Genomic DNA, 26,689 nt, shown 5'->3' on the forward strand with positions numbered 1-26,689 from the left:
GATATTTCTCCTATCCCTTACCCTCTCCTTGCTTCCATCCAAATTATAACAAATGGAGATGCCGAATATATTAGCCATGGAGTATTATATGGAGTATGTGCTCAGTTCTCTATCCCTAAAGAGCTGTGTCCTTAGGCAAGTCATTGATCCTCTCCAGCCATCAGATTCCTAAGATAAAGTGAAAGTTTACAGTAAATGATGTTCCATTTCCCTTCTATCTCCAAGAGTCAGAGACATTGAGTATTTGAGATTGATCCTTAGAGGGTCATTATGATCCCATTCAACCTTCAGATCCAATTATTCTGCTCAATCTTTCTTAATTATAAACAAAGCCAAATAACTCAGAAAAAATTTCAGGTTAAGTTTCAGCAATACCTAACAGCAATACCTCTCAATTTCTTATGAAAATATGCAAAAAGATAAAAATCTGGCACCAGTTTTGTAAACTAAAAATAAGAGGAGATATGTCAAAGTTCAGAGGGACTTTCCACTAACTGCATCATTAATGGGGAGGGATTGAGAAACACTTTCTTGGATGGCACAAACACTACCCTTTGAACCAGAACAGCAAGAACAACCCCAAAACAAGAGGAAGACTTTGACTCTCCCCCAATGCCTACCCTTAACTCCAGGACAAGGGATTGCACCGGCCAGAAAAAGTAGGGTTGTCATCTGAGTGAGCCAAAGTCATAACTCTCTTTCTTCTCAATCAGCGATTCTATTTTGATATCCACGCAGAAACTACATCTCCCAGTGTGCAGCTAGCTTGAAGTAGAGGAGGTTGAGTAACAGGGTGATAATACCAAGAATTATACTGACAACTGTGTATGTGAGTGTTGGGCAAGAGTAGGAATGCTGCCTTTCATGGACATTCTCATAGGAATCACACTTCAATCACTGTCAGAAATCCCAGCTCCTCCCAGCGGATGTATGCTGTGCCGATAAGATATTAAATATGGGACCTTTACCCCTCTTTGGCTAGATGGAGGAAGGAGAAACTGCCAGTTACACAGTGAGCCATGAGGGAGACGAAGACCAGCTCACTCACCTTGCCTGCTAGTAACCCAATACTGACATCTACGAAATTATTCAGGAACAGCAGGGGAAGGCAATTTATTCTAAAGAGTCAAGGGAGAGCATACTTTTAAAAATGGTTGCTAGAAAAGCAGAGTAATCCTTTATTTTAAAACAAAGACTTCAGTGTTTTTTACTAGCTAAATATTCTCAGGCTCTTTTAGTGTTTGGGAGCCATTTCTTGGTGCACCTGCCCACATGAGTTGTTTTGACCATAGCTTTTTGAAAGAATTATCCAGGAGACTGGATTTACTAGCACAACCATTTCACCCTTGATGGTTCTGTCAATTGAAATGTAGCAGATGTAATTGGTCAGCTCTATGATTGAACGTATTCTTAATTTGAAAGTAGAAGCCAAATGGAAATCCCTGACAAGTTCAATAATGCATTTCGATGCAGTGCAGAATGTTACCAGAAGGCTTTGGTTCCGATTTCCCTTCAACAGGTCATGTTGAAAGAATGACTGTAATAGTCTGAACTGTTATATTATTGCAACCAAACTGGTGCTAGAGAGGTTCAGAGTCTAGATGGCTTATTTTAAAATAACTACTTGATTCAATAAAAGGCAATTCAGAACCTGCCTACTTTTAACTTCACCATCGAGACAGCAGATAACTATATTCTAGATCTTTTATTTTACCCCCTAAATTTCGATAACGTAAATTTTAGGAATGTGAATGATTAAGAGACTTCCCCCTTTCTGTACGTTAGAATGCTTTCACTGTAGAATCCAGGAATCTCGCTTTGGTCATAGCTAGTCCTGGATGAACACACACTGCTCATTTGACCATGTGGCCTTACACTGTACTCAGCTTTTCACATATATTTTATTATATAATCTTGATGAACAATCTAATATGTATGTGATAATCCCTATTCTATACATAATGGATGCAAATATCAAGCACCCTAGAGAATGTTCTTTGAGAAAGAAAATCTGTAAGAGTACAAAAGTATTGGCTCATAAATGATAGGGTAAATTAAATATTTTTTTAAAGATTTTATTTATTTATTCACAAGGGACAGAGAGAGAGAGAGGCAGAGACACAGGCAGAGGGAGAAGCAGGCTCCATGCAGGGAGCCAGATGTGGGACTTGATCTGGGGACTCCAGGATCACGCCTTAGGCCGAAGGCAGGCTCTAAACCGCTGAGCCACCCAGGGATCCCCTGGTAAATTAAATGTTATGTATGATCAAGAGAGCTCCTACCCTTAATAAAATCAACAAATATTTATTGTGTGTCCACTATGACAATTTCCTAGGCAATTAGGGATATAGCAATGAACAAAACAAATAATACTATCACAGCAAATACGAGTTATGAGTAGGCACAGTCTATAAATAAGCAATGAAAAAAATGTAGTTTCTATGAATAAAATGAAACATGTTAAGAGATCTGATGGTGATGAAACATGGTCAGGAATACGGAGGGTGCAGAAATGGTGGCTATGGATGGTTTCTCTGAGAAGATCGTTTTTAAACTGAAAATTCAGTGAAGTGAGGGGGGGGGGGTGAGACATATGAAATGTGGGGAAAAGGATTCCAGACAGAACAAAGAGCAGTTACAGAGCCCCTGGGGTGAAAGCAGACTTTGCAAGTTCGAGGACCATAAAGAGGGCCAGTGAGGCTGGACCTAAATTAGTAGGAGGAAACCTGAAGAAAGTTTGGAGTTTATTCTATGTGAGATGGTAAAGTCATTCATCCAATTCTCTGTCCTCCTCTTTCTCCTGGGCAAGAGCCAGCCAAATGTCACTGTATATATTACATTCAGGGTTGTCCTATGAATGAGGACCAGCCAATGGAACATGAGTGGAAGGGCTGCACACTACTTCCAGGACTGGCCAATAAGAGCCATCCACACACACGTCTCTGTGCCATTTCTCCCTCCTTGTTCTCTGAGATGGAAATGCTGATGATGACCTTTAAATCCATAAGTTAAAAATGACGGAACCACCATCCCCTGGAACCCTAATGACCACATTGAGAAATGTCTGGCCAACAACCAGTTCATTCTCCCAAAACTCTTAGGTTTTTTTTTAAAAAAGGACTTTCATTTTGTTGAGCCATAATATATTTGGGTCTTCTTCTTACCACAACCTAGTCTACCATAATACCCCTGAACATCCATTCTCCCTTTTTTTTTTTTTTTTTTTTTTTGCTATTTTGAGAGAACCCATACTTTCCAGCTCAGTATATGACTACATGAAACAAAGATATTTCTAAGCCTCTCTTGTGGGTAAATGTGGTAACACAATTAATTTCTGGCTAATAGGATGTGAGTGAGAATAACACGCATTATCTTCAAGGTTATAGCCTTATAGAAAGGAATGTGCCTGCCTCTTTTCCACTTCCTATTGCCCTGACAGCAGATGCAGTAACACTGAACCATTTGAAATCACATGGATGAGGAGGACACCTTATGTATAGTAGAACAAGAAAATATGGGTTGCCAGGGTCCCAGCCCTTTGGTCTTGTTAAAGCTACAGCTATTGAGCATCTCAGTCTCAACAGTTGCCTATATGCTAAATAATCCAGAGTCTTCGAAAGGTTTAAAGTAGGGAAGACATAATTATAATCTGATTTATATTTTAAAATTCTGGTTGCTAGGTGTAGAGCAAACTGTGGGGGCCAGAGTCAAAGCAGGGAGACCGATTAAAGGCTGTTGCAGTGATCTAGGTAACAGGAGATGAAGCAGGCTGAGGGAAGTGGTGGGATTCAGGATGTTTTTGGAATACGGAAACAACGTTAGTTGATATAGATGGGAGGTGAAGTGACTGCTGGAAGAGAAGAGGAGAGAGTGACTCCATAGTTTCTGTTTTGAGCAACTGGGTGAATGACGGTGAGACAGGGAACTTGAGGAAGAAATAAGATTGGGGGAGGAAAGCAGAAGTTCTTTCTCAGCTACTCATCCAAGTGGAGATGTCATGTAAGTTTAGGAGTGTCCAATCAAAAAAAAAAAAAAAAAGGAGTGTCCAATCTGGAGTTTAGGGAAGATGTTAGTGCCAGAAACATAAATTTGGGGAAATCAACTAATGCATTTCTAACACAATGTACTAGTATAATCCCAAGAGGTCCTTCTATGGTCAAGAACACAGAGAAAATACTATCGTGTTAGGTTGGCCCAACATAGCCCTGGATATTTTCTTAAGTGGCAATAAAATAGAATTTAATACACAGTATCTTTCTTTGTTTTTAATTGACATGCAGATAATTGGTATTCAGCTCTGAGTCCTTGAAGAAATGACATACTACTTTAAAATGAATAGAGAGGGTAAAAGATTACTGGCCCAATACTCAAGAAGACCGTAGACAATTGTCTTCTGCTCACTTTTAATCAGGTTAACTATGGAAGTATTATTGTCTGTCTTACACTGTCTCCCAAAGGTGTGGGAAGGCTTTCACTACTGGGAGCTCTTCTTGCTAAAGAAGAGAGGTAAATGGCATTTGTACCTCCAGAGGCACAAAGTAAAAGAGGTACCTCTCCCCCTTTCATCTCCCACCCTCTTAGTGTATTCATATTCTCTTGGTAATTATTATCTATTTGCTCTGTTTTTATTAACCTCACCACTAACTGCCTAGCCTCACCACAAGGCATTGAATTATAATGCTTTCCTAAGGCTCTAGGACTCATAAAGCCTATGTGCACAATGGGTTTAACTACATTGACTTGAATGACCTTTCCCAGTTAATGTAAATAGAAATTTAAACGTCTGCTCAGTATTTTTGAAATGGTTAATGATGTCAAGATGGAGTTGGTTTATTTTTTTATTTATTTTTTTTAAGATGGAGTTTTGAATGGTGCAAAAACCAAAATCAAAATAGCCTATTAAAATTGTGAGCATTCCCAAGTGGCAAAAAGATGTCCTATATTACTTCCAATTATTTTCTGCCTCCCATATTCAATCCTGCCTTAATTACTTTTGCTACTTTATGTCACCTAAATCTATAGGTCCTTGTATTAGCTTCCTAGGAAAGCTGTAACAAATTACCACACATCTGGTGGCTTAAACAACAGAAATTGAATCTCTCCTTAACCTAGAGGCCAGAAATCAAGGTGTTGGCAGGGCTGCACTTATTATGAAGGCTCAAGGAGAGAATCTTCCTTGCTTCTTCCAGCTTCTGGTGGCTCCAGGTGTTCTGTGATGTGGTTGCATGATTCTAATCTCTGCTTCTGTCCTTTGTGTGGCCTTCCCATCTCTGTGTGTCTTAGAAGGATCCTTGGCTTTGAATTTAGGGCCCACCTAAATAATCCAGGATGATCTCATCTAAAAATCCTTAACTTAATTGAATCTGCAAAGATCCTTTCCAAAAGAGTTCACATTCACAGTGTCTGGGGATTAAGACAGACATATCAACCCACTACTTCCCAAATCTGGACCAATCACTAGAATTACCTAGGTGATTTTATAAAATATAGATCCCTAGGCTCCATCCTTAGCGATTCTGATTCCATCAACCTGGGTTTGTGTACGCGTTTGTGTTCTATGGTAAGAGATGAGAACTATATCAGGGGTAAACAAAAAATGAAAACTCTGGGTAATTTTGACAGTTGTCATGCCCCAATCCTTTCAATATCTTGATTTTCGAAAATGTCATTTTTATCTATTATGTCATCAATGCAGTGGAAGGCAATGTAATATCAAGAATGCTGAGATGGTGCAGAGGAAAGTCTGGGCTTAGGAATCATCCAAGCCTGAGTTTGAAACCCAGCTCTGTCTTGTCCTATTACCTAAACTCTCCAAACTTCAATTTTCTTACCGGTGGAGTAGAGATCTTTACATCAGAACACTATTTTTAGGATCAATGAGATAACCTGTAAAACCCCAACACATGCCCAGTGCTCGATTAAATGAAAACTATTATTATTGAAAGATAGATTGGACAGCTTACTTTATTCCACACAGTTATAATACATTATCTGAAAATAACTCATTAATCATGTATCATGATTTACACAGATTTAATATATAAAAGAATAGTCTTTATCAGTTTTAGGATTATGGGGAAGTTCTACAAAATAGTGAGACAATTTGATAGAAAATATTATATTCTTACCTGCCATAGTGATAATTTGGCAATTACCACATTGTTTCTCAAATCCTGGGCAAATGAAAAATCTTCAATATTTAATTGATTCAGTGGTTGCACCTAACTCCTTGCTGTGGACTAAACTGTGCCTTACCACCCCTACCCGCACCCTCTGCCACCTCCCGCCAATGACAGCAAAAAACCATATGTTGAAGTCCTAAACCCCGATGTGACTGTATCTGGAGATATGGTCTTTAGGAGATAATTAATGTTGAAGTCATTATGGTGGGGTCCTAATCTAGTAAGACTAGCCTTAGAAGAGGAAGAGAGCTCTCTTGCTTCCTTTTTTTTTTTTCTCTCTCTCTCTGCTCTCTCTCTCTCTCTCTCTGGCATGTGAGGACACATCAACCAGGCAGCTATCTACAAGCTAGGAGGAGAGATATCACCAGAAACTGAATTGGCCATAGCACTTTGATCTTGGACTTCCCAGCTCCAGAGCTGTTGTTTAACCCAGCCAGTCAGTGGTTTTCTGTTATAGTAACCAAAGCAGACTAATACAACCTCCCTTTTAGCCTACATCCTTTTTTAGCACTATCCTGAAAGGATATGACCTCAGAGTTTTGATGAATGTTCATTCCCCGGGCTTGCTACTTCTTATTCTAATAGGTGACAGCAGTAAAGGGATAAGTGGCAGGTAATAGAGCCTGTATCCTAGAGATGAATTTGTAAAAAGCCCAGCTCATCAAGTGTAAACCGAAGTCATTATTATAGATTTCTTTAATGGGAATATCAGATCCATAGTTTCTCTTAAATCAGAAGCCATTTTTTTTTCCTTCAGTAATTTTTTTTTTCCTTTTCACTTTTTCCATGAGTGAATTCCTTGATCAACAGGTGGGCCTATTATTCATCCCTTGTTTTAAAAGCTTTGATATTCATCATGGCTTTCAGAACAGTCTGAAGAATTCATGGTTACAAAGGCCTACCTGGCCTTGGCTCCTTCTCTTTATGTGAACTTTCCATCAGGTCAATTGGTGCACTGATATTCCGCTGGCTGGTTTTTTTTTTTTTCCTACCTCCACACATTTCTGCATCTCATTCTGTCTACTTCACATGCTCTTGTAGTCCAGCCCCACAGATCTCCTCTAAACTGCACTTCTGACTTTACCTCCCACCTTTTCTGAAAAAGGCTTTGCTGACCACTCCACTTTTTTTTTTATGTTATTCAAGATGATTTCATTTCATAGATGTGTAATTTAAGCTCTCACAAATCTATACTGAAAGTTCAACCATTCACTTCCATTAAGTAGAGCTAAAAAGGGTACCAATCATGAAGACAAGTAATTGTTCAAAATTGTATTTTGATACACAATATGAGATAAGAGCTTTTAAATCAGCTGAAATTTCATGGAAAATGAAATTGCAAATAAATTAGACCCATGTTAAAATAGAAGATCCACTGTATGTCCAAACTTCAGGACACAAGAGCCAAAGATAAGCTGAGATTCCATGGTCTTCTTTAAGAGATGGAGGTCTGTCAAACACAACCTTGCTACAAATTGGTCCAGGGCTCAAGAGCATATAGAGATGCTTAGCAGGACTGGTGATCAGGAACATGTTTCCTTGGTGCTGCTTGGTAATATCCATAGGGGGAATCACTTCTGCTGCTTCAGCTGCACTCAAAGAACTTGTCACTCTCCTTGGGAGGTTTCTGTTACACTCCAGTATTGACACATCTCCATGGCACCTTCCCTTATGGCTCCAGCAGCTGGTTGTTTTCACTGACTCATATTGGGGGCTTTATTTACCAATACTTGCACTTTGCACAGGGTTAACATTTTTTTTAAGAAACTGTTGATATAAATATACCTGCCTATGTAAAAGGAGGAAAAGAATGAAAGACTTAAATGACCTTGCAAGACCTCCTCTGACTTGAGATGCCCTGATTCTATGAACTTTAGAGTATATCAAAACACAGGGCACAGAGGCGTCTCAGTGTCGAACAATAATGTTCTTTAAAGTAGCTGCTGCATTTCCCAAATTTTTTCCATTGTCCAGAAGAAGGCTTGATAAGCCCACTAAAATGATTTGGAATTCCTCCAGGCCTTGTGAGCCCATTGTTTGCAATTTTCTAACTGGCACTTTACAGTCACTGGACCCAAAGGAGCCAGTCTGAAAACTTGTTGGAAGTGATGGAATTTTCCAGTTGTGGAGAAGAATGCTAATGATTCAGAGACATCTCACTCGTGTAGATGTTCCAACAAAAGGTTAATGTGAATGTAATTGCCTGTCAAAATTTTCCAACTGTAGACAAGCTACCTTTTCTTGAAGGCAGCTCAAGGCAATTGCACACAGGCTCAAATTCATGTTTAATTTAGATTATCTTTGCTAAAAAGAAGCCCAAAGAGCCTGCTCTCTTGATTTAAACTAGAATATTATGCCCCCTTGATTCTCATTTCCGTGTATGGGTTCCATGCATGAGAAGTTAATGCCTTTGAGGGACACTGACATGGAGAGGTGTCCATGTTGGCAGCACTGGGAGGTCCAAAGGCTGAGTGATCTCAGGGACACCCAGATCCCTGTCACTTCCAAATACAATCTCTTCTGGTCTTTCCTCAGCCTGGCTGGATCATATTTGTGGGAAAATAAATTTTATACACCAGTTTAAAAATAAGTCTGCACACACATATAGATATATACATACAGGAGTGAAATGCAAAACTTTAAAAAGTTATGGGGGTACAAAGTAGTACTGAAAAAGAAAAAGAAAGTAAAATTTTTAAATCTTATTTAAAACTTTTATTTGGTTTGGTCCCATGTAAACCAGAAACATTTTATGCCAAAAATCTTAAAAACCAAAGCATATTTCTGTATTTCTGTATGCCCAGGGTTATATTAATATCTACCATTCTTAGGAGCAATGCAGCCCTCACAAAATCTCTATATTCTCTCTTCTTCTCTCCCATCCCCAGTCTTTGTTCAGCACAGCATCTATTGTCAGAATTTTTGCAATGACTTTCAGATCTCCCAGCCTCTACTTTCTCTTCATTTTTATCCAGAGCGAAGCCAGATTCTCTGCTCTGCTTAGCAACCCCCAAAGTTCTGTACTGCTCAGATCTTTTGAGTGGGCTGCAGGGTTCTTGTGCTCGGTCCTTCAGATTCACCTCTGCTCTTCTCCCAAGCACTCTGGGTCTTCCCATTCCCTACACAATCCCCAAATGCTTAAGCATTCTTCATACAGGGTCCCAAGATCATCCTCCCGCCATGTTACCTTCACTGGGTCGTGGAATCCAGGTTCTGACTCTGAGGCAAAGGGAAAATAGAAGTTGTATCCCCTATAGCTCAGTTTCTCCTGAGCCCACTTCGTCCAACTAGCACAACAAACTCTGGCCACAAGCTACCCCTGTTCATCCCTACTACCTCTGGCATTGCCTTTCTAACTTTCTCAAAAGGGCCCAAAGGTGGTAAGTCAGACTCAAATCTAGAGTTATCAAGCTTCTTGAGGTTCCACACAGGAATTTTGAAGAGCCCCTCCCCTTCTCTCACACTGGGTTGTCTACTACCATAGATACCTTAGGCACAGACATGTGGATACCCCAGCATATACTTCCAAACTCAATCTATAGCCACCCCCAAGCACTATCACTTGAAAGATGGGGCTAGTTAGGCAAAGAATTCCGGGGTCATGATGCCCAGAATATGGTAGAAGTGAGGGAGGACATGGGCTACAGGTGGCTACATCCCTTGCATTATAGGAGGGGTATGGCTGCTTTCACCTGGGCCTTCTGATGAAAGAGATAGGAGATAGGAACCAGGGGACCAAGGACAAGAGGATGAGGCTCTTCAAATAAAAACAAAGGCAAATCTCACTTGGTAAACTATTTGTTTCTCTAAAACAGTGGATCTCAACCAGTGCTGATTTTACTCCCCATAGGATACTTCGCAAAGTTTGGAGATATGTTTGGTTAACACAATTTGAAGACACTGGGAGTTGCTACTGTTTTTTAGCTGGTAGTAACCAAGGCAGCTGCTAAATATCCTACAATGCAAAGAATAACCCGTTAACAACAACAACAACAACAACAACAACAAACCCTCTTCTCTAAAAGTTAATTTGTAAGTTGCCTACATACAGTAGTATTGGCAAATAAACCTTCAGAAAGCAGAGATTGGTTCATGTCACTTGACTGCACAAAAGACTTAATAACACCCCTCCCTCCAGTTGCCAATAAACCAAAGTCCAAATTTCTTGGCTTGGGATTCAATACCATTCTTTTCCCCCCAGTTTTATTGAGATATAATTGATATACAGCACTATATAAGTTTAAAGTATGCAGCATAATGATTTGACTTTTATATATCATGAAATGATTACCATGGTAGGTTTAGTTAACATCTATCATTCCATTTGATACCAAAAAAAAAAAAGAGAGAGAGAGAGAGAGAGAAGGAAAAATATTTTTCCTCGTGATGAGAGTGTTTAGGATCTACTCTTAACAACATTCATATATACCATACAGTATTGTTAAGGATTGTCATATATGATAGCATTCTTGATCTGGAGCCTACTGTCTTTCAATTTCAATTTTCTCTATTATCTCTTTGTGTAGCCCAAACCTTGTATCTAGGGTACAGCCAGACGTAAATACTTTAGAATGCCACGTGACCACCCTCCATATTTTCTCCAACAATCTTTGGCTTTCTCAACCCCATCCCTAGCGGTGAATTAAGTCTTCAGCTGGACCTTCTAATATAAAATGCTCACAAGTCAGAGACTGCCAACACTCTAACAGAATTACCCAGTAGTATAAGTCAAGGACAATAACATGATAATGACTAGCTCTTGGGGTTAGGAAGATCTGAAAAATGATACCATGTATAAATCATTGTGAAGATGTCACAATTGTGATGTCCCTAACATAAAGGCACTTAATAAACAGTCTCTGTCTCCCCTTATAATGGAAAAGGTGTTTCAAATAGTAAAATAGCCTTGCAAATAAGTTAAGGTTACTGGCTGTATTTAAGAAAAAGAAGAAGCTTCATGACTTAGCATAACAACAACTTCTTTCTTACCTGTATAAAATCCAAAACAGATGTTCCTGGTTTGGTAGCAGGGGTAGAAGGCAGGGTGGGGTGTAGGAGTGGAGAAAGGCTTTGCTACACACCATCATTTGTCCCCTTAAGCCGATAGAGTATCACCTTCCATATGTGGCTTCCAACATCATCCTATGTGCTAATATCCACATGGTAGATAGGGAGAGGGAAAGCACAGAGAAGGCACTACCACTTCTTAATCATCTTGGGCAAGAAGTGACACGCATGATTACGGCTCATATTCCACTGGCAAGAACTAGTCACGTAGTCCCACCTGGATGGAAGGAAGCCTGGGGGCTAGTCAGGGTTTCCCAGCAACAGGCCAACACTATGGATGGGGCATTTGCCATCTTTGCCACAGCAAAGCACAGGGGGTGAGGGAGATAGAACAATACTCATAATAGTGGGCAAGCTTGCTGGCTGAACTATGAGTTGGGGCTTCATGGCCAATAAGAATAGTTAGGTAAGGGCAGAGAGCCACATGGTGGGGCACCTATGACCCCATCATTGTGAGTTTTATTTTGACTTTAGAGACAGTAATAAATCACACCATGAACAAGAGTTATTTGGTAAACAATGATGTTTAAATAAAATACTGTCGCTTCAGAAGCACATTTATTTTATTTTAACATAAATGTGGTTTTCATTAAGGCATATCTTGAAAATGAATCATTGAATCACTAAGGACCCTTTTACAGATTTCCACATCCCCTCCAACTATGCCATTCAGTCAATGCACTTTCCCATTGCCTCGACAACTTCTGTGGACTTGCAGGATCTACTGCTCTGTTGGTTCATATGCTGTTCTGCTTTCACTGCTGCCTCTGCTGTGTTTGGTTCTTCTCCTTTATTTTTGTCCACACTATTTATTTCTAAAACCTATCAGCATTCAGCAACTATCGGGAACCGCTTCAGAGCAACTCAAAGGGTTTATGTCTGGGTGACTTTTAGCCCCAGGTATCTAGTGCAGTTTATTTTTCTAGACTTGTATGATGCTATATCAAATATGAAATTACTCTTAACTATACAATATTTGCATTTGGACAATTTAATACCTTTATTAAATCTTTAACATTCTAATTAAAATATTAAAGCAGAATTTTCTGGGACGCCTGGATGGCTCAGTCAGTTTAGCATCTGACTCTTGATTTAAGCTCAGGTTATGATCTCAGGGTCATGAGATGGAGCCCGTGTTGGCCTTGGTGCTGGGTGTGGAGCCTGGTTAAGATTCTCTCCCTCTGCTTCTGCCCTTCCCCCCTGCTCTCTCCCTCTCTCTCTAAAAAAAGATAATAAATAAAATAAATTTTTAAATAGAATTTTCCTTTAAATACATCAACATAAAAGATATTGCTTTCCTACATGATAATTTTTTATATCACACACATCGACTTTTATCTAAAGAAACACATTATCTAGGGAAACACATCTTTGACTTTATAATAGAAGTCAGTGGGAAAAGAAAATTTATTGTATACATAATTCATATTTACAGTCGACTTTTTGATGTTTGCATTTACCCAATGATATACTGTATATCCATATAATCTGTTTTAACTTTGTAGATTTAAAAACTGTTTTGTTTTTCGGTCTTATCCTAGAGTATTACTGCTATTAGTCTGCCATCTTGTGGCTCATGTTGTGATATCTTCTATTCTTTGTTGATGTTGAAGACACTTGATATATGATTTATGGAAAGGTCCAATGAGATTCTTTTCTTTGGTACAATGGAAGGATAAGACTGTGATATAAAATAGCCAATGGCAAAATGTTGAGTCATCCACAAATTATAGGAGATCCTGTGCTATTTCTTACTTAGCCAATATAATTAAGAAATGAAAAAAAATTTATAACTGCATGATGGTGGGTGTTAACTAAACTTATTGTGATTGTTTTGCACTATATACAAACATTAAATCGTTATATTGTACACCTAACACTAATATGTCAATGATACCACAATTAAAAAAGGAAATGAAGCTTTCAGAACACTGAATATATTTGTTAACAAATTATATCACGATACACGAACCATTGGCAATATTCCAACAATCAGAATGCAATAAAATGAACTTGACCCAAAACTTAAATTAGCTTTAATTTCTTTTGTTATTCAGATTATTCTTTAGTGCCCTATAAACCTATACTTTGAATATCAAAAAGTATATATATGAGCTTTCTGTTTTCTTGGATTTAAAGTTAAAGATGATTCCCTATTTATAAAGGACCAAACCTATGGATATAGAGTGACTGGTGGCAAATCCATCTTAATTGATCTTTTGTAAAAGCACAACCACATGATCTTATATATTGCTCTATTTCTAATGAGTATTAAATAAAGATTGAGAGATAATGATAATGATTTTCATGTCTTAATTATAGAAATGCCTTCAAATGCCTAATTTTCCAAGCATCTCAAAGTGACAGAAGAGATTCCTTTCATTGCTACATATATTTTTAAAGTTATGAGAATTATAACTGATGCAAGAATGAGTGGTTTTGCTATTGAAGATAAAAGGACAAAAGCAAAATCGTATTCTCCAAACATACACAGATAATATTGGAAAGAAGTATAATTGGAAGGAAATATGAAAAGAATTAGTTATGACACGTTGGCCCTGGGAAACTGCAGTTATTACAATAAAACACGTGCTATATTTGTTACCATTAAAGGGACAGATATGACAAATGACATCACTTCAAAAGAACTTTCTTTGAATCAGACACGGGTAAACATCAATAGTAACTTCTGCGTATTAAGGGCTTACTATATGCTAACTGCTTTACTTACTTGTATCATTTAATGTCTACAGTGACTTGACAAAGTACCATTTTACAGAGGAAGAATTTGGAGCTGAGCCATTTAGGGACCTGTTCAGAGTCACATTGCCAATAAAGGGCCTCCTCTGGTTAGAACCCCCTCTGGTTGGAGTGTGTCTGACTCTAGGTCTTGTACTCATAAATGTGACCCAAAGTGTTTTATAACCTTGTTCTGAAAGCCTACAGTGTCCATACTTCTCAACAAAGCTCAGCCAAGTGCAAAGCAGCCGTGCATTCTCTTAGTCACCATAAGCAAATCAATGGGACAGCAAAGCATAAACAGTAGTTAACCCAGACTAGTCTATTACTAGGGGTTATTAGGTGGCCCGCCGGCCATCATTTGAGTAACATGATTGTTAAATACCAAAATAGGTGAATGCCATATCATATTTTTTAAAGGATACACTCATCACCATGGAGGAATGTGGAGGAAAAAAAAAACAACTCTTTTTTTCTGGCTTCTTCAAAATGATCAGCATTAGGCTTTTTATTCAGAAGAAATAAATAATATAACATATATTATCTTCTATCATTATCTTCTTCCAACTCTCTGTTTGGTCAAGGTGCCAGGTCACTGATTTCACCTGAAGTCAGTCAGGGTCCCTATTAATTTAAAGCCTGCAGTTTAAAGCTGTAAACAGACCACTATGTCCCATATACACCAAAGTATGAAGGCTGAGCTTTCGAGCACGGATTGTAATATTATAATCATACAAACCTTGTAAAACTGATTTGTATTACTGCACAGTTTTTTTTGAGCTGCATGTTAAGTAGACACAGTGCTAAGCAACCAGTGTAAAAAATTATATATAACTCATAGTATTTTACACATTTACACCCAGAAATGGAAAATCTTGCAGAGTTTCTTTAAAAACTTGAAGAAGTCTGGATTAATAGCCAAAAGGAAATTGTAGGGCTACCATTTGTTGTTCTCCCTATATTCACCCCCAACTCCTCTCTACTTTTCCCATCCAATGGCATTGTGGCATGCTCAGGGGGTAGCTGAGAGCTCTTCCCCTCCAAGAGAGTAGGCTCCTACCCCAATGCCACAGATGAATCATGGCTAGTCTAAATCTGTTTTAGTAATCTCGTTCTTCTCTGTCTGGAAGTGACCAATGTGACAGATTTTGGTCAATGAGATGGAAATGGAAATTTTTGAATGGAGCACCAGGGAAATCTTTTGTCTTCCTGATTAACTCCAATAACCTTGACCAACATAGCCGTTCACCTTCCCCATTCTTCTGCCCTGGATGCAGATATGATGCCTGGAAGCACAGCAGATGTGTGTGACCATGAGATGACAAGCATGAGAACAAAAATCCATTTTCTGAGGGGATTAGAGCAGAAATATAGCAAGACCCTTGGTCTCTGACAGCATCATTAAACAGTCATATCATCCCAGGGCTGCTGTAGACTTTTTGTTACACCAGAGAAATTTTATTTTTTTAAGTTACCATTTATTGGGTTTTCTGTTACCTGCAGCCTATGTATTTGGTTGAGGCATATGAAATTTCGTTTTTGTAGTTTAAAAATTGTTGAAGATCAAATGTTTCATAAGGTTCAATCAATATTATACATTGACGTAGAATTCAAGATCATTTCTCTTCAGTAGTCAGAACCTCTCCTTTTCTTCTCTCCTACCAGCTGAAAGTACATCTTTTTTTCAAGATCTCTGGCATTTAACCTGTGGTGTTCTGATGAACTCGTTTGCTGAGGGATGGAGGGAGAAAAGCCCGGATGTGTAGCATTTACTGATTTCTGTGGTTTAAATGCTCCCTCCACAGTCTTACCAACTTGAGATCCATGAACGAGGAAAGAGATACACACAATCATCTCCCAGGAGCTGGACCCCAGTCAGTGCCAGCACCACCTCCCCTCCACCCTGGCTCCAGATCTCCACTATAGTGTGCAAAGGACTATGCTAATGTTGTTAGGAAGAGATTGATCATTCCTATTGTCGTTTTTCTTTGTAGGGTTGAGACAAAAGTATGGGGAAGAGGATATAATTACGACTTGGGAAAATTGGACAGTGGAAATAAATATCTTTACCCTTTGATTCATTTATATCTTGTGAGAAAGAATAAAGAAAATATGTAGCCAAAGAAGACAGGAGCCACCAGGAAAACATCAAATAATGCTTAATTAACTCATTTTTTTTTCTTACCAAGTACTGTTTCTATTGCCTAAGTCTATTAGTTGTGTCTAAAAGAATAGGTAAGAAAGCGAAACAAGACATCTCCCATTTTGTTATTCACCTTTTTTAAGCAGCAGTATTTTTGTTGCTGTGAAAGAAGATGAAGCATTTGGCTTCCATTTGGGGCAGTGACCTTTATAAAGCTACAATAAAACTCATCTGCTCTAGCTGTGAAATGCCAAATAATCATCTGGTTTTCAAACATTGACTTTTTCATTGGTTTCAGGTAACCTATCTAAGCAATGATTAAAATTCTCCCCAGTTTAAGTCCAATTATAACCTATGGGGCTTGAACAGACCACCAGTATCAAATGGAAAGTCTCTGAATTCTTTGTGATGCGTGTCTTTGTCCTAGACTGAGAGACTATCTCCAGAACTGCATACAGAATTATTTTACTACCTTGGCTTTCTGCAAGAAGCCCACCTTTGAGGGATGAGGGAAACAGAAGCTTTGTTCCTGTGTGGGCACATGAAACAGAAAAATGATGCCACAAAGGGCCCCTCTTAGTTAACTCACATGGCCCTTCAGATGTTGCAGGTGGAATATTCTATCTGGGCAGAAACCAAAATGCCTTCTAGTCCTGAAAGTGTTTTGTTTTGTTTTTTAATATGTTTACTTTTATGCTAAAGCTAAACATATTCGTGCTGTAAATCAAATGACTTGTTTTCTTTAGAAAAACATCTGATATCAATTGATATGATCAGACATAAAAGAAGAAAGGTAATAAATTAGAGGATAGCAGAATGAACACGATTTGTGGCTGAGAAGTCTGTAGAGAAGGGATCTGACCAAGGCCCTGAAGTATGGAGAGAGACTTATTTATTTATTATTTAAAGATTTTATTCATTTATTCATGAGAGACACAGGCAGAGGGAGAAGCAGGCTCCATGCAGGGAGCCCGATGTGGGACTCGATCCCAGGTCTCCAGGATCACACCCTGAGCCAAAGGCAGATGTTCAACAACTGAGCCACCCAGGGATCCCAGATGGGGAGAGATTTAAAGACTGAAGAAGCAAAGGGGTGTGAGGAGAGGAGAAGGGGAGGTAACAGAGAATCCATGGTGTCTCCCGGTGGATTTCCGTGTCTCATGAGCATCATCAGGTTCAAGAATGTTACATCAAACAACTTCTAAAACCCATCCATCTTTCCTGTTGTTTGTAGCCATGACTTAGGATTCTAATGTCTGAAACTATTTCTTGTGCTGATGACCTTGAGAATGAGGAGCCATTGGGTGTGGTGCTTATTCTAGGAAGGCTGTGGATCCATGGGCCTGTCAGGTGTCTTTCTCCAAATTGCCTTTCACATATTAAGTGTCTCTTTTTCTTCTGCTTAAATGCTGTTTATAAACAGGAACAACCTTTGATTTTCTGTCTTTTGACATAATGTGTTATTCAAAGTATAATCATGTACATTCTCTTTCAAAAAGTTAGCAAGGGATGCCTGGGTGGCTCAGTGGTTGAGCACCTGCCTTTGGCTCAGGGAGTGATCCCAGAGTCCCAGGATCGAGTCCCACATTGGGTTCCCCACATGGAGCCTGCTTCTCCCTCTGCCTGTGTCTCTGCGTCTCTCTCTGTGTCTCTCATGAATAAATAATTAAAAATCTTTAACAACAAAAAAAAAAAGTTAGCAAAATTCCCAACTCTTACATGATGGTAATATCAAGCCTACAGATCTTACACAGAGATTGAGATTCTGAAGTCACTATACAGACCAGTGTTTTGTTATGTCTCCTCGTGGTTCAAGGGGGGTATACACCCATCCTTAACACTCAACACTCTTGGTCATAGAGTCTCCAGTTCTAGAGGAGTGAAAGGAGTGAAAAAGTTATGGGGCTAAGTGTGCTTCAGTATTATTTTATTAAAGCCCCACAATATTCCAGGTTGGGAAGTTACCATCCTCACTTTGCAGAGGAGAGAATTTAGAGAAGTTAAGCCACTTGCCAAAGTCCTGCCTTGGTAGCAGAACCTGGAGAATGTGAACCCTGGCAGTCAATCTTGAGTGCCTACCATCATTACTGCCACCCTCTCCAGTGTTGATAGAGTTACAAAAGATTCTCCTGCTTATTTACCTCCCAAAGGCATTTTTTCCCTTTCTTGACATACCTACTAACTTAATGCTAGTTTATTTAATCAGCAGCTCCTGCCTAGATTCACTGTAACAACCTAACTGATTCCCTGTCTCTGATCTTTTCCCCACTCCTTCGTGCATTCTCTACCCAGCCAGCTAAGCAACTCTTTGCCTTTGAGCATACTTTGCTTTCTGCCTGGAATGTGCTGATTCTCTTTTTTCCCTGTGGCTAATTTCTACTAGTCCTTCTCATTTCTAGTCAGGGAACATTTCTCTATCACAGTATCCTGGGCATGGCCCCCAGGGCAGCTGTCCAAGGAGCTCCAAGTCAGTTTAGGAGGTACTCAACTAAACCAAATAATAGGCCATTTCTGTTCTTAAATCACAGCACTTAAATATCCCACAATGCACAGTCTTATGGTATTCACAAAGAAAAATACCCTCCTTTGGATTGCTATGCTTTAAATGTGATCAGTACTTGACTAGTCAAGGAATCTTCACATGACACATGTCCCTAGGTGCACCTGTGTACCTCTCCTCATTTGCCAAGCAAGTCTACTGGGAGGAGAACTCTAAAGTCTTTTTCAACAGAATTAATTTTATGCCTTTATTTCCCTTGGCAATTGTGGCTATTGGTTTATTTATCTCTTGGTGTTCTTCCTTGAATTTCCTAAAAAGGCTGAAGATACAAAAATCATTTAAAAAGGAAATCTCAAAAGACATTTTATTTTTAAAATGAATTAAGCCACTACCTATTGCTCTACTTTATAGGTTTTATTGATCTTTGGCCCTGGAGAAGAAGTAGGAAGAGGAGGTTGGCTAATGTAGAAGAGGCAAGTGCATTTCATGGGTTGGCAGTGCTGAAATAAGGTTAATCAATAAATAAATGAGAAGTAAGAGACTAACCTGGAATTAATGACATTGTGTTTCTTATGATCATTATTAGTTCTCTCCTTCTCACCCTCATCATCTCTGTTGAGTTCTCCTTTTCCAGATCTCTGAAGGCTGAAGGCCCACTCCTTGAACTCCTGTCTGTACCTATACTCATTCCTTAAGTGATCTCATCTGGCCATATGGCTTTAAATGCCATCATTATGATGATGGCTTTAAGTCTTCAGGTCAAACTCTTTCCAGTTTAGCACATGGTTAGTTTGTTCATTGATGGGTTGGGGAGAGAGTTGTAGGGAGGGGTAGGTAATTGATTATTACTCAGATTCTTTGAAAATCCATGATTGATGAACAAAGTCTCCTAGAAATCATCCACAAAAGGCCTTTCTGAGATTGAGAGGTTCACTCCCTACAGTCATCCACTTGTCCCAGTGTTATCTTCAAATATTCCCATCTTTGACAAGGACCATCACCTTGACCAAATAGTAATCAGGCACTTCTGATCACTCTTCTTAACTGGCCTCATCCTTGATCTGCTAGGCCAGTTTGACCACAGGCCTTCCCCTACTACAGGATCCCAGAAATGCAAATATTTATGAAGACAATCCCCCAATTTGTGATATCTAATCATGTTCCTCTTCCTCCACCTTTGATGTCTAATCAAGTCTCATTAATTTGCCACCCACGAGCTCCTCTCCCAGCTCCTGGGCTATAAATCCCCAGAAATCCTTGCTGTCTCTGGAACTGAGCTTAGTATATACTATATTCTGTCTCCTCTACTGCAGTGGCTTGAATAAATCTCTCGTCAGTTTTAACAAGTGCTGATGCGATTTCTCTTTGACACCTTTCATTTTTTCTCTTTTAAAACTGTGGCCTACTTAAGATTAGAAAAGGCATGCTAACCTCAGAAATGGGGTTGATAGACAAGAATGAAGTCATCATGGTAGAGTCAGTGGAGAGTCCTTCCACTTCCACCACCATGGACTTGAGGGTGGACACTGGACTCTGAATTGGTGAGAGGGTGAGGATAAACCCTCAGCAACACTGGAGTCAATATTTTGTCTTCTGCTTTACTGCCCCTTTCTTAATATTGTTGACTATGCACAAAATATCAGGGTTGGGAATCCATTTGTCTGCGCAGCAACCCCATAATCCTTAACTGTGGCATCCACCTACCTGCCAATTTTCTGTTTAAGATTTTCTTTCTCACTGACACCACAGTCAAAGTTTATCAGAACTGTGTCTGCTCCTTCAGAGAACTGTTTCCATTTAAATGTGCTGATAGAAAACAATGGTAGGGGAGGAAAAAATTTCCTCTTTTCCCTTCTAGGTTCTTTGGCTGGTCTAATAGTTAAATTGACATAAAACAGATTAACAGGAGAAAAACAAATTTCATATGTATGAGAGCCCCTTAAAAAATATGAGGTTTAAAGAAGTGACAAAGGCAGGAAGCACTTATACCTGTTAGGCCAGGAAACAATAAATTTGTAAAGAATTGACAAGACAAAGGGGTTTGGGTTCAGGGTAGTAAATTAGTGAAGGAGGAACTTCGTTTATACAGCTTTCTTTGCCCTAAATTCCGTTTCTGGTGATAAGGATGCCTTCTACGCTCTGGGTGCAGGGAGGGTAACTTTCACAGGGGAGATTGATCTCTTGCTTTCAGGGAGGCAGAGGAAGGTCAGTTTTTTTGTTTTGTTTTGTTTTTTTTTTTTGTCAAGTAACTTTACTTCAGACTACTCAATATTCAGCTATGTATGCATGGTGACAGATGGTAACTAGACCTATTGTGGGGATCATCCCACAATATATACAAATATCTAATCATTAGGTTCTATGCCTGAAACATACTAGTTTCATATTAGTTTCACATAACATGTCCACACGATGACATGTTATATGTCCATGATACCTCAACAAAACCAAAACAGAATAAAAACTAGAATAATCAATATGCCAAAGTGGCATATTTTAGGGTAGCATATTTTGCTTTCCCTCAACATCCTAAAATATAGTCATTCTAGAGTGAAACACTCTAAATTTATGTATTCTTCTTCTCTGTATTTGCATGTTTAACAGGAAATATTGCCTTGACACCATAAAGACTTCTTAATTCCTGAAGGCTGCTAAAAACTGGAACCCTCTACTCTGATACTCAACCTGGACACCAGGAATCAAAGTCTACATCAGTGTAACTTTGCTATTCCCCTCTCTTCATCAGCATGACTTTATTTTTCTGGGAGAGTTTTGCTCAGGCAAATGACTTGATTGTTTATCACAGGAACTTCCAAGAAACCCGTCATCTCTTCAATAAAAAAAACATCAACAGATTCTTTGAACCCCTTGCCTTGATGTCTCCACCAATCCTATACTGTTGTATCATGATCTATATCCAGTTCTGAGCCCCATTTTGAAAGACTTGCCTTAAATTGCACTTCCAAGTCTTAATAAATTCTGTCCTAGCCTTCCCCCACTCCAAAACATCAAAGTTTTGCAAGGTGGTGTTCATCCTAACTAGAGTAAGTGATAAACTCAAATGGTCTTATCACCAGTGTGTGCTGGTGATATTTGGGAATCCAGCTTTTGACAACTCAGGAATTTTGCACTGAGAGGAGTCAGTAGCAACACTATGAAATCGTCAACACCATTTAAATGTGAGGATGGCCCGAGGGTGATTTCTTTCCAAATGGATATTATAGAAAAGCATAGAGGTTGGTGCCAGCAAATTATTTTAGTTGTTAAGATAGATTAAAACCCAGTAACTGGTCCTCAGGAGACCGTAATTTGTCATTCCTCAAAAATCCAAGAACTCACATGGGTCATCACCATGTCCAGATTATTTGATTGAACCAATTAAAAAGGCAAGATAGGTCTTACAAAATGCTGTTGCCCTAGTGAAATGCTAATTCTAAATATAAACACGTTAAAAAATAAAAATAAATAAACATAGACATGTTAAATCTTGACATTGTAACTCTTAAATGAGGGATGAATTTCATATGTGGCTATCACAGGAATATATAATGACATAGTTCATCTTGGGAGAAGAAAAAGGATATGCATGAGCTACTGCAGGTTTTCCAATACCTGTCTTTAAAGCTTCTAAGAGCTAATATGTAATAAAGGGAGGATTTTCTTTCTCTTATTCAGCTCAACAGTAATGTTTAGGATTTAATATTCAAGATGCCACTAGAGGGCCCTAAAGCCCACCTTAAATCCACAAGATGTCTGGTTCCAAGGAAGTGATCAACACACACAATTATATATAAGCTGGCAAGAAACAGAAGAAGAAGAAGAAGAAGAAGAAGAAGAAGAAGAAGAAGAAGAAGAAGAAGAAGAAGAAGAAGAAGAAAAACAAGTCATTTGCTCATGAGGAAAAATGGGGAAAAGATAATAATTCATACAAAGGCATAAGATCTGCTCTGTGTTAACTGATCAAGAGAATCAAGTTGCTTTTTTTTTTTTTTTAAGATTTTATTTATTTATTCATGAGAGACACAGAGAGAGGCAGAGACATTAGAGAGGGAGAAGCAAGCTCCCCATGGGGAACCTGATGCGAGATTCAATCCCAGGACCCTGGGACCACGACCTGAACCGAAGGCAGACGCTCAACCACTGAGCCACCCAGGGGTCCCAAGAGAACCAAGTTTTATTTCTTTAGCAGAGTAGCATTCTTTCTTCCTGGTAACATGTAGGTCAATCCCATAATAAACAACTTGTCTTCAGGGTAAGCAGTTTTCACAGGTACTAGTATATGAAGGGCTTATTTTCCAGCATTGGCCTGATTTTTAGAACTTCTAAAGAGGAGTTTTATACCAAAGCAATTCAATGTATAAGAAATAGTAAATATAAGTGAGACTGCAACTCAGTGGATCAGCACAAGAGATAAGAAACAACACTAGACAGGATATTTTACAAAGTGTCTGCACAGTGTACACAGAGTGTCCCCAGCTCTCCTGTCCCATATATACTACTCTGCGCCCCTTATTGCTATTCCTGCTGGCCTGTCGGCCACTCGGCAGGGGCAGGGCCTGTGGCTCTTGGTCCCCATACCTCTCAATAACCTACTATAATCAGTCTGTCACTCAGGTGTCCCTGGTATGGCAGTGCCAGGCATAGAATAGGTACTTAATATAGAGTCGCTGAAGGAGTTCTACGTGTTACTTAGAAGGAAGAAGTCACATTTGGTGCTATAAATGTGTTGGCTTATTCAAAACAGAAATACAAATTAAGTGAACGTTCCCACTCCCACTATGTGTGGACGCCAATGTAGGGATAAGGGGTTAGCACCAGTGCAGGGTGGGAGGCACCCATTCCTCAGGGCCAGGAAGGGGGAGCCCAAGCTGGCAGGGAGGCCGGCCAGGAGCCTCTGGGGAAGGAGGAGAAGTCTTGGAGAAGAGAGTAGATTTTCCACAGGGCCTGCCATGGGCATTCAAGCTCATCTGATTAAAATCTTCAAGAATCAGAAGACCCCAGCAGACCCAAATCTGTTACACAAGCATCCGAAAATAGAAACTACACTGAGAAGTGGGCACCCGAAATGCAAACGACGGAAAGGCTCTGGGGAAATTGGCTCTGGGAGCTTCACGATGCTGAAGGAAGTGAGATCAGCCTCAAGCAAAGGAGAAGACAGAAGGAAAAAGGCAGAGCCCCGAAAATAACCTTTCGGGGAGCACATCTGGGTGGTGGTGAGGCAGCCACTGGATGGTCCCTGAAACCGGTCGATAAGGTCAACAGTGGGCATGTCTTTCATCAGTCATGGCTCTAGAGTCTTTAAAACACAAATGCTTAGATATTTTCCTGACAAAATAAAGGTTAGTTTCATGAGTAAGCAGCCACATTAATAGGGGGAGATAAATTATTTTGCCCTTTTCTCTGTTTGGTTATCCCTGTCACTCCTCCCGCTAAGGTTAATTCTGCATCTGAGAAGAGCATGTTTTCATTATCTGGGAAGAAATGTCTGAATTTTTCTATTTATTAGCATACTTTATTTGTTTTTGTCATAATGCATCCAGAAAGGAAGGAAACTGCAGAAGTTTTTGGTTTTTGTTTTGATGGCTCATGAGCCTTCTATCGTCTCAAGGGACCCTTGGTTTCTTTATACAAGCGCCTCTCGGTTCCCGGCTGGACCAGAAACCTGGGGAAATCCTTCCACAGCACCAGTGCCTGATTAGCAAGCTCACTAATTATAATACAGCAAATGAAATTAATTCACTCAGTAAACATCTGCTGAGTCTGCAGATAAAGAAATAAATAAGCCCAGATCCCTACCCTCAAGGAACTCAGGTCTAGTCGAAGTGAAAGAGAACTAGTGATCGTAAGATACTGTAAGTATTGAAATGGAGGTTCGCATGGTCTAAAGCTTTGGGCTGCGGGTAATTTATTAGTTAGGGGTACATTCAAAGGTAAGGAAACCCACCCAACACTCACCTGAACAGAAAGGAGTTTATTTGTCTCAGATAATGAGGTCAGAGGTAGGCAGTCCGGTGCAGGAACAGGAGTTCAGGATCCCATCAGGGACCCAGCCTCTTCTGTCTTTCCCTCTACCATCCTTAGCTTGGAGGCAATTGCCTTCAAGGAAAAGAGAAGGGGGAAGAACAAAGGGCAAAATGAGGCAAGCTAGTCCACTCTGCCTCTTTTATCAGGAAAGTGTTGAGGAGGAAAAATTCTATTTTACCCTTCAAGGCTCTTCTAGCTGGTCTAAGAATCAAACTGCCAGACAGGTTAACAGGAATAAAAATAAAGTTTTGATTACATATGCAGGGAAGCCTAATAATGAAATTGAGATTCGAAGAAATGACCAAGGCAGGCATATTTTGGTACATTTTAGGGAAAGACACAATAAATCTGTGAGGAATTGACAGGACAGCAAACACTCATTTGGGGGAGCCCTCAGTTAGTCTGGAATTCTAAACAGATTTTAGACTGTGGTGGTTAATTTGTAAAAGGGCAAGGCTTGTTTATACAGCCTTCTTGGCTCTGAACTTCCTATCTCAGGAGGTAAGGATGTCTCTTTATCTCATGGTACAGGGAAGGTACCTTTCAAATGGGAGATTTATGTCCTGCTTTCTGGTGACAGAGGTGAAGATGGGATCAGAATGTTCTTGCATTGGCTGTTTCTTACTATAAAGGACTTTCTAAGACTTTGCTAACTTTTAAGTTTGATACGGTCAAAAGTGTTCTGGATAAAGACCGAAAGGAAGATGATACAAATGAATTTGTTAGTGCCGTGTGCTGGAGGGCATTGCCAGATGGGGAGTCCAATGTGCTGATTGCTGCTAACAGTCAGGGTACAATTAAGGTGCTGGAGTTGGTATGAAGGGTTTACTCAAGGTAAATTGTATTTGATCCTGCTGAAATACATCTGCAGCTGACAATGAGAGAAGATAGAAACTCATGTGATGTCTCTCCCCAAAGTCACCATGGGTTTTGGATTTGTTTTGAGTATTTTTTCTCTTCTTTTTCTTTTCTCCTTCACGACTTTTGGGACATTGGGAATACCCAGTGAACTCTCCACCATCAATGTAACTCTATGGACTTTGCTGCTGTTGGTGGTGTGGTTATCTAATTTTTGTGATAGGGAAACAAATTCTTTTGAATAAAAATAAATAACAAAAAATAAAAGTTTATTGAGCCACAGTTGAAAAAAAAATTCAAAATAATCAATATGCCAAAGTGGCACATTTTGCAGTGGCCTGTCCCTGGTCCCTACAAAAGCAAAAACAAAAAACAAAACAAAAACTTTTCCAGAGGCCCCAGCACATAAACATTCTCTTATATCTCATCCATCAGAGCTATACCACATGTCCACCCTTTGCTGGAAGGTGGCTGATGAGAACGGAGCTTGGGATAGGAATTAGGCTAGGCAACCCATGGTATGGAACACACTAATGCCTTTGAAAACTCTCCATTGTTTTTTCTCACCCACTCAAGCAACCACTCTTTTCTTGTTAATCTGAACACTGGTAGGGGATTAGCTGATGATCCCCAAATATGCTTATGGTTATTGCTTTTCCAAAACATTTCCCTGGAATAAGATGATGGACAAAGAAGCTCACCTTTTTGAGAATGTCTTCTTTACATTTAGTCATTCAGGGCTGAACTGCTAATTTAAAGAAAAGTCATGTGTCTCCCTGCTAGGTTTACCCTTCCCCCTTTGGAGCTCAGTATCTTTAGACTACAGAGGACTCAGCTGCCCCAACTCCATTTTCAGTTGAGGTGACTGAAACTTCACCCTTTCACCGGTATCCCCACCATCTCTTTACAAGAGAACTGAATGTTCTCTCCCAAAGGGATCCTCTTTCCCAGATTCCTGGGAATGCCAGGCACTCCAAATATCCCCTAACCTACTGTCAAATGTGGGAATGGCATTCATTAGGCATTCATTGTGAGCCAGGCCCTGTATTAAGTTCCTTTAATCCTTCAACCACCACCTTATGGGAAGTATTAAGGTACAAAAAAATTAAGTCACTTTTCCAAGGTCACAAGGATAGTGAGTAGTAGAGTGGGAATTCAAACCCAAGCAGTCTGCTT

This window comes from Nyctereutes procyonoides, unplaced genomic scaffold (assembly GCF_905146905.1).
Source record: "Nyctereutes procyonoides isolate TBG_1078 unplaced genomic scaffold, NYPRO_anot_genome, whole genome shotgun sequence".
NCBI classification, from domain to species: Eukaryota; Metazoa; Chordata; class Mammalia; order Carnivora; family Canidae; genus Nyctereutes; species Nyctereutes procyonoides.